The sequence below is a fragment of the Culex quinquefasciatus genome, chromosome 1 (genome assembly GCF_015732765.1).
Source record: "Culex quinquefasciatus strain JHB chromosome 1, VPISU_Cqui_1.0_pri_paternal, whole genome shotgun sequence".
Lineage (NCBI taxonomy): Eukaryota > Metazoa > Arthropoda > Insecta > Diptera > Culicidae > Culex > Culex quinquefasciatus.
This window is the reverse complement of record NC_051861.1, coordinates 44517949-44531376: the sequence shown is the minus strand read 5'-3', so window position 1 is coordinate 44531376 and position 13428 is coordinate 44517949. Positions and strand designations below refer to the sequence as shown.

Genomic DNA, 13428 nt, shown 5'->3' with positions numbered 1-13428 from the left:
TTAAAAACATCTAACTAAATTCTTTCACAGAAATGCTGTTATGGTTGAGACATCACAGTTTTTCCTTAGGGGGTGCATATTACCCCCTGTACCCCTATAAACAAAGATTCATTCAAATACAAAAATAAAAAAAGTCGATTTGACAAGAACGTTCCAAAGCGTCGTTACCATACTCACTGAAGCTATACGATATATTCCATTGTCAAAACCCGTCGACCTCGTGCTTGTTATGGCAGTAGATTCACAGATCTTAACTCTAGGGAGTCTTTGGATTACCCAGGACATCCAAACACATCCCAACACCTCAGCAAAGTAGTCTACCATACTCACTGAAGCTATGCGGGTATTTTCCGGAGTCAAAACCCGTCGACCTCTTGCTTGTTACGTCGGTAGATCCACCGGTCTTAACTCCAAACAGTTCTTGGATGACCCAGATCATCCCAAAAAGTTGTTACAACAATGCACTGTAGCCTACCACACTCCATGAAGCAGTCTGGGTGGAATCCGTAGTCAAAATCTCGACTTGTATTTTTGGCAAGCCTCTAGCTCAAAATTCCCGGAAGTTTCGGATGGACTAGAACATCCCAGATGTTACAAAACTATGCTTACATTTATCAATAACATAACTAAACATTTTAAAACTCTCCGAAATATTACGAAATCCCGAAGATTTTTAATTCAAGTCATATTCTCGATTTAAATCATGTACGTTCTTTATTTAAGCCATGACTTAAAAAAAGTTTCGTAAATCGAAAATCATTTAAAAAAAGGTGACCTAAAAAAAGAATATGGTGTACTTTTTTGTGTGCTCCAATGTGTCCTGGGTTACAGAGTCTTATGGCATGTCAATACTAATTTTCGATCTTGGTTTATTTATCTCTGAGATCATTTGAGATTATTTTGAACCCTACACACTACGAAAAAAACGTGTAATTTTCGGTTATATTAGATGCACATAACTGGAGCATCAAATCAGACCTAATGTCGCGTTGAATAAGACGTAAAATTACACGACCATAAATCATCAAAGGTCGTGTAAAATTACATTTAACGTGACTCCGGTAGGTCGCTTTTCGAATAGGAATCTTAAAATTCTTATTGGAATAAAAAAGCCTGTTAATACTGTCCAAAACAAAAATGTATTTATTGTAACACATCATAATTTTACGACACAACTTAAATCACTGCTCAAAATAGTTTTTCTTCTTCAATTTTCCGCCGGATTTTCACCCTTGGCTTTTGTTCCACTTGAAATCTCTCGGCTTGCGATTTGCAATCAGTCGAACACCCCGCGGGAGAAGGCATCAAGGTGGCAAAACTGGAGAGAACTCACTTCTTGCGCACTACGTTTTAATCCTCTCCGGGAACTTCCACATGGAAAGAAAGTGTTCAGCCAAGAACAAGAAGCGGCTTGCCGGAACAGTTCATCATGGGTGCCTGCCGCAACCTGCCATAAACAAGACGACAAAAAACATCAGCGATCTGTTTCACCACTTAAACATTAATAAACTTACCTTTATCTTGAACGGTAGCAGGTTCTGGCCAGTAAAGGTTCAAAATTGAAGATTGTTTCGCCCGAAAATGACTGCTGCAACAAAATTCTTAGCGACGTCGAGCATGGCGAACGTTTTGACAGTTCACCAATCGGACGAAAATGTAACGGCTGAAGCGCGTGTAATCGGGTTTCATTTGATGTAGAATTACATCTTATTTGATGCTCCAGTTATGTGCATCAAATAAAGCATAATATTGGGTTATTTGACCTGCAATTTTAGGTTTTATATAATGTAGAGGAGTACCAATGGGAATTTCATCAATTTACATCATAATATACATAATTTTACATCGAAAATACGTTTACACGATTCAATAATAGGCCAATTCAACGATTACGTCAAATGTAATATTCCAAATTTTTTAGTGTGTATGGATCAATTTTTGGGACGGTCTAGGTTACCCAAAGTATCCAAAAAAACATATTTTATCACCTCAACAACTTGAGTCCATTGAATTCACGACTGTAATTCTTATTCAGTGGTTCTTATTCAGTGATATCCCTGAGGGTTTTTAAATACCCCGATCATCTCAACAGTTTTATGAACCCTTTTTTCGATTTTGGAGTTTTCAAAGCAGCAATTTTAAAGGCTGCAAACACCTTTTCATGGAAACAACAATTTCCAATAAATGTCTCAGTTCCCAGCTTGAGACATGCTTTAGAAGAAACAGTACCCGTGGAAAACCTCCAGTCTCGTTGAGGTAAATCCTCGGCATACTTTACATAGGCCCAGGGAATATCATGTTTGCGCGTTCATGGAGCTTTTCCTTCTCCTCCATCGCAGAAGCTCCAGTGTAGAGCTCTCCCCCTAGTTGGCAAATAAACATGGTATTTGTTTGGCGTAGCGATTGAATTTTGCGCCGAATTTATGGCAAACAGATCCCCGGTACCTTGCCGTGCCAAGCCACGGAACGTGCGGATAATTCAGTGCCTCAGGATTGGTTGGGGAAAAGAGAGAGAGATTTTCCGAGGAAAACAACCAAGCAAAAAAAGGATGAGCGGCACCGGAGCCAATTTCCATACATCACTCGCAAACCGAGGGTGAATGATACAGCAAAAAGCAGTCATGCTTCAAAGCTTCAAGTAACGTAGGTACCTCTACCTGCTCACGTGGTGTAAAACCTAATTCCATTACCATGACCACGCTGGGAAAAGGGGACTTGGCGCAAGGCAAATCCCAAGAAACAGGATAAATATCACTCACGAGCAACATACAATGAAATTTATTTCCATTTCCACCTTCCTCGGGATGGTTTTAGCAGGATACGGGAAAGGAACAAGAAAGTAACGAGTGGGTTGGGGGAAAATCCCCGCCCCGAGATAAACGAAAGAAAATTGGCTTCTTTTTTGCTCAAACACACATAACACACCGAATGGGCAAACAAAATGTGCAGAGTGTGGGTGGAGCAGGACTTGGTTTTACTGCCACTTATGTGTGTGTCTTCTGGACCTTATATTGAACGGATATGGTATTGGCTGACCAGGATGGTGGTTAAACTTTGTGGAATGCTGATCCCGGATGTCGGTTGGCCATGTTCAGACTTAGTTGGAAGAACACAGAAACGCATAAATGCATAATTTCGTAAAATGATCTAATTTTACTATCGTTGCTGTTGGAACATAGTAACGAAAATTGAACAAAACTGTATTGTAGATAAAAAAATATCACGGTGAACTCAAATTCGCCATTGTGCTCAACTAATCCAATTACGCGCGGTATAATTGAGAATTTCCCGTTCATAAAGTGACCTGAATCCGTGTAGATTTCCACCACCCACCATTATCTCATCCAGCACACACCACCCAGATGGTTGAAAAATGATCCCTTCCCATCAGATTACGCCGTCCAGCTCATAAACAAGGAAAAACATAATCTTACATCATCATCCCACAATCAGTTACGCCACGCGAACCTTGGCACCCCGACATCGTCGTTCCAATCCAGCAGATCATAAATAATATCCTTTGGACCGCGCCCTGACTCACCACCTACACCGTGGAAAAAAATAAAACCAATCGCGGAACCTGCTGCGATCCAGATTCCACAGGGCACGTGGGATCCATCGTCATTCGGAAGCCACAGAAGGGAGCTTATTGAGCGGGGCCAGCCAAGAATACGTTCCTCGTTCCGTTAGCCTCTCAGCAAGAAGGTACTTACTGGCTTAGGAGTCTCTGTGAGGTGAACAAAGCGGCGATTATACGCTCGATTGAAACCATTCGCCGCTCCTTTATCCACTTTGTGCGGCGAGTTTTTCCACCACTTCTGAACCAAGACCATCAGGTCTGGGTGATGAAGCCAGAAGAAGGCAATCGGCCGGCATCTGTGAAGGAAGAATTATAAGTGTTCCGGATCCGGTGGCAGTGGTGGTGAGGACGTTGGTCTGCTGCTGGTCTGAAGCTGATGGCAAGTGGCTACTTTGGCCGAAACGAATGGAAGATTTATAAGAGAGGTTAGAGACTTTAAATTGCGAATAGAGGAAAGCTTTTACCAAGGTCGCAGAGCTTCATTTTTCGTCATCTTTGCGGAATGAGTTTTAAAATTTGATTCTGGCTCAGCTTTAATTTGATAGGTATTGTTAACGCACATAAGAGCGTCTGGTGCTTGGTTCGTGGCATAATCGGATCTGAACAGAACTGAAACTCGCGGGTTAGCTAGTGTACAGTAATTTGTAATGAAAACTTTATTGCTCTTGGTTTCTGTCGGTTTATTGAACTGTACTGGACGGTAATTAGACGAGAAAACTGTAACTTTCTACATCTTAAGCTGTATTTCAGAACCGGACGGTTTTGTTCTGTCTGATCTGTTCTGTACTGTGTCTCGCGGAGCAATGCCCACTTCTAGAGAAGATTCTTGTGACCAAAGCTGGTAGTTCTAGCGGGAAAATCTATAACAATGCCAAGAACTCATTTGGAGATGCTTAGAATTATTCTGTAGTACTAGATCTAACTGAACTGATACAAATCTACAATCTGAACCTTTTGCATGCGCAAACATACCGCTCGCCTTAAATTACTTCGTATTTTAAAACAAAACAATCTTCCTAAATCGTCAATCGATTTTCCTGCTGTAGCTACTGAGCAGATCTGATCTGAACAGTCTTCTTCTACGGTCAGTTTCTTACAACTATTTCAATTTTCTTTGTTTGTTCACTTGTTCTTCTTGTTGTTACAGTCATCCCACATATTCGGAACACCCACAAATTCGGAACACTTTTGTCGTAATTTGTCAATAGAATGCAAAATGCAACTTTCCTGCCGACCCTGCTATTTTTAGTGCCTTTATTTGGACACTCCCTTGCTATTTCACCAGCAAAAGTAATACTTTTTAAACAAAAACTGCATTTCCAGACTATTTTATCCAGAGCACCAAAACACTGCCTCCAAATTGTCTGTTCCATGATTGTGGGATGTTATTGTGTCTCCCACAATTGTGGAACACCTGAATTCAACTGATATTTTCACAAAAAAGTTAGTAGACCATTCATAAAACATAACTTAGCATGAGTTTTATTGGTTTCAGAGTGCAAAGTCATTATTTTGTAAAAAAATATGTACTCCTGGAGTGAAAAAAAAGTTTGTTTACATCGTAAGAAAAAAGTGTTCCGAATTTGTGGATTTCAAGGGTAAATGTTTTTCTTTGAAAACATGATATAAAACGTAAAAATGTACAGCCGGTCTATACATTAATCGAAAGATCGCAAGAAAAGTTTTCAAATGAAGGCAAAAGCAAATCATTATGTTCAATTATCGATTTTATATGATTTGTTGAACATTGGCCGATCTGTAAACTGTTCCGAATATGAGGGATGACTGTACTGCAGTTGTTGTTTGTTGCTGACGATTGCATCGTCCTTCGTCTGTTGATTGCTCCCGCTGATGTTGTTGCACCTGACACGATGCTTTCTATCTCTGCGCTCGTTGTAGCTAGTTGTCATTCGTGGAGTGTTCCAGCAACCTGTTCGGGGAAACGAGTAAATGTTCGACTGGGTTGTGTATTTCAGGATACTTAACTCCGGGTAGAGTTGGAGTGGCAATTCCGACCCGTCCGATCGGAACGGCGCCACCCCTGCTTGCTTTTTGCTGGAACCTCGTGTCAGCTTCTGGCATGCTGACTTTCTGTACTGTTGCTGAAGCTCGTACGCGATTGTGTGCGACATAAAATTGCCGCCCGCCATTAGATACCGTTGCTCGTGAGCAGCCTTCTGTTTTGCGACCTCAGAGCCGCCCGCCGTAGTTGACCTGCTGTTGTTTAACTTCTTGCTGCTGTAGATTCTGTAGTATGCTGTCTGGTCTGAACTGTCTGTGCAGTTCCGTTACTGTAGTTTCTGCTGAACTGATCTGCTGATCCTGATTCTTCTCCTCGACGCTTGTTCAACACTGCTGATCTCGATGCTAATTCCTGCGAACGACATAAGTGCCGCCCGCCATTGTGTGTTGTTGTTTGAAAACTCCACCAATGCTGTTGTTGTCTTCTTTTCCGTACTGATTGCCTTCAGTGTGTGCTGTGCTGAGATTGTTTCGTCGCTGTTTGCGTTCTGATCGGTTCTGTAGCTGAGTTGTCACCTTGGTGGTTGACCTTCCTTCGTAAGAACGCTTCTTGCTGGTGCTGCTGTTTCCTCACTGCTTCTGCAGATACAGTGAGCTTCCTCTTGACTGAACTGTTGCTGTAGACCTCTTCTGCTTCGGGTCGTCCGTAAATGACGAAACAATCTGTACTTCAAAACTTCGCCTTCTTCGTCCGTTCGTTCGATTCCAAAACTGTACTGTACTGAACTTCTTCGCTGTAAACTTCTGCCGGTTTCATTCCAGTCCGTGGTACATGGCTGTACCTTAATTTAGGTTTCGCCCCTTCACAGAGATCAGCGTCTCTACTGGAATGTCTGACGGGACCTGTGTGTCCCCTCCAAACGTGAGTCCTTTGCGCCTGTGGTCCGTTGCTCCACCACTGTACGTGGAGCGTGATTTCCCAAAGCTGGGCAACCGAAAGATTGTACCGCATCCTGCGGTCCGTACGACACATGTGTCTGCGCGCGACGACATGCTCGTCTTCACTCGGTTGAGTAGTCCGTATTTCCAAACTGCTGTTGGAGCTGACGTCACGTTGGATACCAACAACTTCGTTGCTGGTCCAATGGCATGGGTTGTAGCGTTGAAGTTAACCTGGGAATCGAATTCGACGGCTGAATGGCTGAACTGTTAACTTAACTGAATGGCTACTTAACTGAGAGCCCTTTTGGAGTGGCTGGTCTGGCCCGTCCGACCACAACCGTACCACCCCATAAGGCTTTGTGCTGGCACCAGGAACATGTGCTGTTGAAGTTGGATCGCAGCTTGAACGACGATCCTCCGACGATTGCCTCGCCGGTCTGTACATGATGTTCTGGTTACCGCTGCTGCGCAGAGAACTGCGTTCTGCTCGTTGATCTGATGATACAGCGATTGGTCATCGCCGAGCTGAACTGGACAGTAGAAACTTTCAGCGAGCTTGAACCGCTGAACTGCTGCTAGCGTAGACTTCGACCACGCTGACCGAACTGTTGAACTGTGCTGAACTGTACTATCTCCATGACGCTACAGAGCTGTACTCCGTGTGTAAACTATTGATTGTTGTCACCGCTTAGTTGAACAGTGCGAAGCTTCTGACGTCATGAGTTGCTGATATGCGTGCTTGCTGTTGTTCTGGTCTGTACTGAACTGATTGAAGTTCCAGCGACGAGTACCTGAGACGGGAGACCGCCTGAGCGACTGTACGAAACGTAACTGAACAGGTACTTATCTGTGAGTGGTGTTGGGACGGCTGTTTGACCCGTCCGATCACAACGCGCCGCCCCTGAAGGCTTTACTGCTGGACCCCTCGAATCAGCGTTGAGCTTGCTGATCTGCTGCAGAACTGGACTGCGCTGTACTGATGCTGTTTGTTGACGTCGACCCACGATGATGTAGATCACCGATTCTTTCCAGTTCAATTTTCTTCCCGAGAGTAACAACACTTTTAGTTCAACAGTTTATTTTCGCAAGATTTTTTCTTCTTTTAATTCAGTTCATTTTTTCAGTCAGTCAGGTCAGTTCTCCGCTTTTTCATCTTTTTCAGTTCAGGAGTGAAGCAGCAGGTGATGTTTGTTAACATTTGGGGTTGGTCGTTGGCAAGCTTCCCTGCACCGTGCGGTACACGCGGTTCGCTTGTACCTCGGGTTCGCTTTGCGCCTGCTTTGTTCGGTTTACACCCGTACCCGACTCACACGAACCGAGGGTATTTTGGTTCATCGTACCAGCGCACCACGACACTCTCGGTTCGCCGCGTCGGTTTTGTGTCTGGCACTCACCCATGGCATATGAGCCAAGGTGCTTCACTCGTTACGAGCCGAGGTACGTGCCGTGGTACGCGCTGGCGGTACAAAACGGGTTCAATACCACGACACGTACCACGGCACGCTGGGTTCATGCCATGGGTGAGTGCCAGACACAAAACCGATGGGGCGAGCCGAGAGTGTCGTGGTGCGCTGGTACGATGTACCAAGATACCAATACACAAATGGGTTCAGGCACGTACCGAAGCTAGAAAACCAAACCCGCGGTGTGCGTTGGCACTGGCGCATGGGAAGCTTGGTCGTTGGTTTGTGCACTTTAAGCAGCGCATCGGCTGTGGACAGCTCTCGCTCCGATGCTTCCGGCAGAAACAGTTGCGGCACAAGTTATTTGCCGACACAAACCTTTCCCGTATCGGGACCGAAGCTCCTTGAAATGGTTCACACTCAAATAAAAACTCCTTCTTCCCGCAGTAGTAACAGGTTGGTGGTGCTGCTGAACGATGGTGTATTGTGACGTTCCGACAGGTAATAGTGACACGTCAGATGGTCCTACGCCTGTATAAGGGACTACTTCCTTTCCCGGGTCCTCCAGGGTGTTGTCTGGTACGCTCACTTCGCCGGCAAGCTCGGCCACCCGCTGAATTCTGCCTATTCCCAAGATTGCATCCTCTAACTTGACGAACGCCTCGGCCCTTTCTTCGTACGACTGCCCCTTGACCTTTTCCTCCACTCGACGACGCATTTCCACCAGCAACTTCTTTGTTGCAGTTTACCAGTCAAGTTCCACAGGACTCGGCCGCCGTCGGATCTCAAACAGTGCGAGGATGGAGTTGACGCTCTCCAAAATCACCGATTCGCTGGTTGCTGCATCTTCCACTGGGAGGGACATTTTCCACGCGATCGATTACAGTAACAAGGAATTGTTTTCTTCAGCTGAGCAGGATGGAACTGATCGAGTTGTTTTGACAGCCAAGGTTTTCTGACGTACAGGTAGCACAACTTTCGCTGACTGTTGATTTTCGAACATTCGGCCTTAGGCTGATCCAACATTCACCTTTGAACCCTTTTTTCCGTTGACCTTTCTGAACTGGACTGATTCTTACAGAACTGTTAACTGAATACTGCACTGAACTTTTGTTGCGAAACACTTCCACCACTATTTTACTGCCTTTTTACACAACTTTTCCTTTCACTTTGCCTCAGCTTTCTGCAGAATTCTGAACCAGTTGCGCAGACTTTAGCGAGCACACCTTCTTTTCAATGTTTCGCACAACTTTTCGAACTTGCTTGTCAGTCAGTGACGTTTCCCTTTTGCTGTCAACTCTCGTGATTTGTTTTGGTAAAACTTGCGGTGCAGTTCACGAGTGGAAAATTCACACGATTTCTTCGGTTTCTGTGAGTCTTCGTGCAGTGATTGAATCACAGAGTAACACACACTGCAGCTGCTATGCCGTGCGGTTATGGCAGCAGAATTATGGCACACGGCAGACATCTTCCTGGACTTAGCTGTTTGGAATGGCGACGACCAGATCCGCCATCGCGCCTGATTCCAGGTACACACCACTTGCACAACTGAGCTGTCCGTTTTTTCCACTTTAAAACCGATTAGCCAACTTCGACCCCAAGCGATCCAGGATTTCCTGGATCCGGCTCGAAGGACCATTTTATGTTAACGCACATAAGAGCGTCTGGTGCTTGGTTCGTGGCATAATCGGATCTGAACAGAACTGAAACTCGCGGGTTAGCTAGTGTACAGTAACTTGAAATGAAAACTTTATTGCTCTTGGTTTCTGTCGGTTTATTGAACTGTACTGGACGGTAATTAGACGAGAAAACTGTAACTTTCTACATCTTGAGCTGTATTTCAGAACCGGACGGTTTTGTTCTGTCTGATCTGTTCTGTACTGTGTCTCGCGGAGCAATGCCCACTTCTAGAGAAGATTCTTGTGACCAAAGCTGGTAGTTCTAGCGGGAAATTCTATAACAATGCCAAGAACTCATTTGGAGATGCTTAGAATTATTCTGTAGTACTAGATCTAACTGAACTGATACAAATCTACAATCTGAACCTTTTGCATGCGCAAACAGGTATTATACGGTATTATAGCTTTAATTGGTCGGATTGCATCTAAATTTAAGCCAAAATACAACATTTTTAATACCAAAAAAGTATGCAATATTGAAACCAAAGGCCGGTGCTGATATTTTTCAAAATTGATGGATGACCCCTAAAATGAAAAGACTAATAATGTGAAGTTGATGCCAGTAAACGCTTCAGTTTCATCAAGGTATGATAGATTTGGGCTCCCTGAACGCACTTCATTCTCCTGTATTGAATTTTAATGAAATCCCTGCCAATAATTAATATTGTAAATTTCGGATATAAATTCCATGGAATCATCTTAAGCCACCATGCGCACCCACGTTTATCCATGGTGGTAGTGAAAATAAGGGGGTGCGCATGGTTGCTTAATATGATTACATAGCATTTATAACCGAAATTTACAATTTAATTTACTTGTCGGAAATTACCAAAAATTAAATTTTGTCGATTGAAGCGTGTTTAGGGATCGTATATCTATCACCTCTTGTTATAATACCTCTAGGCAGCTTAAAAAATGGTCCATTTGACGTAATGAAAAAAGAGCTTCACCAGCACTTATATGTGTGATGTTGTCCAGTATTCAAACAAATAAATTCCTTCAAATCAGCCCATGTAACGAACTACCATTACCAATTTACTGACTCATTCCCCCATTTCAATACACCAGTGCCCTACTCCAAGATGTAGGTGGTCACGTATTTTCCCTTCATCTCGAGCGTGCCCCCACATTCCTGGACCCCGTCAACAGAGGTCGGCCGCGTGGTACTCTATGGTCCACAGGCTGCAAGTCCAAACCAGCAAGTCCGTCCGTCCGTCACACACGAAATGACCCCGGCACGATGGCAACAGCGACTAAAACATATTTATTATGTAGGTTCTTTTCGCCCTTTCCCGGGCTCTCCGCCGCTCCCTAGGTTCATACCTGGACACGGTCGTTCCTCACAAGATGGGGTCAATTGATCGAACACACACACAAAACGCTCTCAACTCTGGAACAGCGCCAACCTTCTATTATTCCGATTCCGCGGTATTGTTTGAGCGCCATAAAACTGCGGCACTGTGGAAAATCTGCGCGCGCTCAATTTGACGTCCAATTTTCCCTCCGTGGCCAGTGCAGTAAAAGTTTTCCCCCCGCCTCGCGGATACGGAAGTGATTGGAGTAGAGAACAAAACAAACCTTTCCCCTTGGGTTGCAAACTGGGACTTGAAATGGTCCGGATGGGGCAAGAGGAAAGAGGGAGGGTGGTAAACTATCGTAAACGGTGGAATGCTGCCAACTCTAATAGGGCACGACCCCGGTGGCGGTGCTGAACTTTGCCATGGAGGTTCCATGGTAATTTGAGAAAATTTATCAGAATGTGTGTAGTTCATTTTTATGGTTTTAAAGTTGGTCTGAATTCAAAAATCACTCACAATTTTGAGCTACACCCGGTTGACGAAAGCAGGAAAAAGATTTCATTTTTTGATTGCGATAAAACTTTGTGGAGGCCTTGGGGGGTTGAGGTAAGCATTTGAGTTCTGAAAAGCAGAATTTTTCGGTTCTTGTCTCGAAAGTGTTACTTTTCGATTCTTTTACTTTTTATTGAAGAAAAGTAGGCTGCTTCGTAATTCGAGGATGACAAGAAAGATAAGAAGTTTAGAGTTTCCAGAACCAGCATGACACCTGAAAGTTTGAAATGTTACTGTTTTTTTGCGTCTTTGGTCTGCCCAAATTAGTCTCCATTAGGGTGCCCAACAATGTGCCCAGAAATAACTATCCCTTGCTCATCAGGCAGAAAAGTGTTTTTTATTGTTATCTCAAACATCTGTGCCAACTTCGAGCAATTTGGTAAAAATTAACTCATTGATTCCCGGGACTGAAGCTGTGGATTTTTTTTTCAAGAATTCCCTTGAGTTTTGGGAATATTTAGACCATGAACAATTCTTAATTATATTCTGAAAGAGATGTTTTTTTTTGTTAATTTTGGTTTCACAGGAAATTGTGACAGAATTTTTGTCAAAAAATGTATGATATTAGGGGTCGTGCATAAACCACGTGGTCTCCTTAGGGGGAGGGGTCCGAAATCCTACCGAAAAAACCATGAAAAACCATGGGGGAGGGGGTCGACGGCTGACCACGTGGCCTTTCAAAAAAATATTTTCTATAAAAAAAAACATAAAAAATATGCTCATTAAGTTTACTTACCTATATCTAGGGTTAGTGAATTTTCACGATTTCACGGACAGCGTGAAATTCGTGAAATTTGAAGATTTCCGTGAAATTCCGTGAAATTTGTCAATTTTCTCAAATAAATTCTTTAAAATAATTACAAAATCAATATTTCATTCATTAATGACTTTTTAAGTAAATTTCAGTGATCCCCGTGCACCGCGTTCAACCGCGTTCTCTGTTTTCTGTACTCGATCAAACACCAGCACCGCGTGTGCACGCGTACAAGCAAACCTAAACTCTGCCGTGTACAGTCTGTACGCGCACACGAACCTCGAGTTTAAAACCGAACCTTACACCCCGGGTACAAACCCCGTGCAAGCCGACGACGCAGAAAAGAGACAAAAATAGTTCCCTCACGCTCCCTCTGATGTAAAGCGGTGTTTCATTCTCCGCTGCAGTCACACTACAGTGTTTGCCACAGAGAAAGTGAGAAGCAGTCATTTTTTCGTCTCTTTACACGCACTTCGCTCGCACGGCGTTGTACCCGAGGTGTGCACCCCGTGTTTACACCGCGTGTAAACATGAGTGCGCCGTGCGGGGAGAACTCGAACATGGCAGCCTGGTGTGTTTGAGGTTCATCTGTACTTAAAACTTGTACGGCGTGTACGGCGTGCGCGCGTTTTGGGAAGACTGGTAAATTTTATTAGTTTTCAATTGAAAAGTGTGATATGAACCATTTGAAAAATTGTTAGTAAAACCTACATTAACATAAAATTGATAGAACATTTAATAAGAAGTGAATGCAGCGAAAACATAAATGATGTTAACAAAAATCAGTGAAAGAAAAAAAAAATACGCATTTTTTTATAAATTCTGTTTTTTTTAACCAAAGCTTGTTAAATTTTATTTTGTGTTATTTTTTTTTAATTTTTTTTAGAAATCAATTAATAGCAAACATTTTTGTAAAAGTAACATCAAGTGGAAAAAGTCGTCTTTCCCTTTTCCTTTGGTCAATGATTTAACCGGAGGAGCGAAAAAAATAGATTGAAAAATTGAATTTCATCACAGTAAAGAAAAATATTGAGTAAATAGATTGCTATCTACTAGATAATCTAAAAAAAATCATCAATGTTACTAAGGAAACTAACTCAATTAAGCAATATTTCGATTGTTTATTTATTTATTCCAAGCACTCCAGACATCTGTCTTTTCTGTTCACGGCATGACCAGTAAAAACATTTTAATCATTATTTAATTTGATATTTGAAACATATAATTTTATAAGAAATTAAAAGAGTCCTGCTTGGTT

General features: G+C 43.1%; 1 protein-coding gene and 1 long non-coding RNA gene across 8 annotated transcripts in view; both read right to left on the bottom strand.

The window, feature by feature from the left end:
• Window positions 1-13428, bottom strand: part of LOC6033674 (band 4.1-like protein 4) — a 351812-nt gene that overhangs the window by 117080 nt on the left and 221304 nt on the right. The window lies entirely within an intron of this gene.
• On the bottom strand, window positions 1117-1722 carry LOC119765609. The gene is made up of 2 exons (XR_005276843.1): window positions 1515-1722; window positions 1117-1447 (listed from the first exon to the last, which is right to left on the bottom strand). It is a non-coding gene; the product is annotated as an uncharacterized LOC119765609 (long non-coding RNA).